The sequence below is a fragment of the Sceloporus undulatus genome, chromosome 6 (assembly GCF_019175285.1).
Source record: "Sceloporus undulatus isolate JIND9_A2432 ecotype Alabama chromosome 6, SceUnd_v1.1, whole genome shotgun sequence".
Taxonomy (NCBI): Eukaryota; Metazoa; Chordata; class Lepidosauria; order Squamata; family Phrynosomatidae; genus Sceloporus; species Sceloporus undulatus.
In genome coordinates, this window is record NC_056527.1 from 113,838,757 (window position 1) to 113,840,665 (window position 1,909).

Here is a 1,909-nt window from a genome sequence, read left to right on the forward strand (position 1 = left end):
TGATGGAGAATGACATTTGATATGGTTGTCAAATAAATAGTTTTGTGGTCTGTTGTTTTGTGCCTTCAAGTCTTTCTGACTTATGGGGTACCTAAGGCAGTCCTATATATCCATGAGGAGGTTTGGAACCAGGTTTGCTCATGAGGAGGTTTGCCAGTACCTTCCCCTGGGACTGACAACCTCATTTTGTCAGTCTCACGGGAAGGCAATGGCAATCCCACCGCCACCGGCACAAATCGTACCAAGAAAGCCACATAAGTTGGAAATGATTGGAAGGCACACAACAACAACAAAAACGAGGCTGAGAGCATGTGACTTTACGTGCTAAATTACACTAATTGGGTTTCATGGTTGAATGGGAAATTAAACCCTGGTCTCTGGAGTGATAGTGCTCTGCTCTGTGATTGCTATTTGGGGTCAGACTAGAAAACACACAAGACCCAAAACTATAATAATAATAAGTTCCCTTTCTGACTATCTTTCGTCAGTGGTGTTCTGCAATGTACTCTAATACCTCATGCTCTATAAACATTATCCTATGTTCCATAACAATTCCTGTACTGTAAGCAATAATTGCCCAAACATGTATTGCTGAAATGGACTTTGTGAAACTAACCACCTGATTCCTGCAACAAAACCATTATGCCTTACTGGCTCTCGGAAATATTAGTACTGAAGTATTAATGTTAGCTATACCTTCTACTAGAAGGGATGGAGCTGAAGATAATATAGATGCAAACTCACATACAGAAATCATATGGTCAAAGCCATTTGGTTTGAAGAGGAAAGGAGAAGTGAAAGTGTAGCACCCATTAATGTAGAAAATATTGGTATTTAGATTAAGCAGAGCACAGCATATGGAAAGGCCTCATGGATGATTCCTTCTCAGACAAAGCGTTGTAAAACTCTAACACTTTTGGGGAGAAAGGGGAGGGAAGTATCCTCTGTAGGCAGGAATCGGAAAATGCTTGAATTACATAGATCAGAGAGCATAGGGAGAAAACAAGACATGGCATCGAAGTTCCCTTTCTACTCAAAATTACTTTAAAAAAAGGATTGATGCCCCTTTACCGCCAACATTAACCTTATCTACAACTGAGTCTTTCTTGAATGTAACAATATATATGTGTGGTAAAAACAGGTTGATTTTGAAGATTATAGGAACTAAAAATATTGATGGCAATTATGTAAAATGTGTGTTCACACCAGAAAGGAATCAAGAGATCCAAGAAATGTTTGAGTGAGCATAACATTGTGAGCCAAAGTGGGCTGACAACACACACACAGCCTTTTGCATCTCCTAGATTTTGGTTCCAAGACCCTCACATTGATACCAATATCCGTGGATGTTTGAGTCCCATTAAATACAATGGATAGTAAAATGGTGTCCAATACATAAAATGAGAAGAGCAAGGTTTGTTTCTTGTAATTTACATTTTGGGGGTAAATTACATGCTTGAATTCATGGACTAAATATCCATGGATGTGGGCAGCTATATAGTTTTTAGCATATAGACACAAATATATAAGCAGAGCTTGTGCATTTTAGTTAGTCTTATAAAGGTATCATTGGTTGGATGGTATTGGATCCAAACTAATGGTGCTGAATATTGGCCATTCTTGGTTACTAGGAAATGTATTATTATTATTATTATTATTATTATTATTATTATTAAACATATCTTTGCTTCTTCCAGATGCAGAAAAGTGCAACAAGTGCCCAGATGATCAACATCCAAACAACAATCGAGATCAATGCATCCCCAAATATGTAAACTACATGTCTTTTGAAGAGCCTCTGGGAATGATTTTGGTTTCTTTGGTTCTTTTCTTTTCTCTGATGGCCCTTGTGATAATATGGAGCTTCTTTCAGCACAAGAATACTCCCATCATTAAAGCCAATAACTGG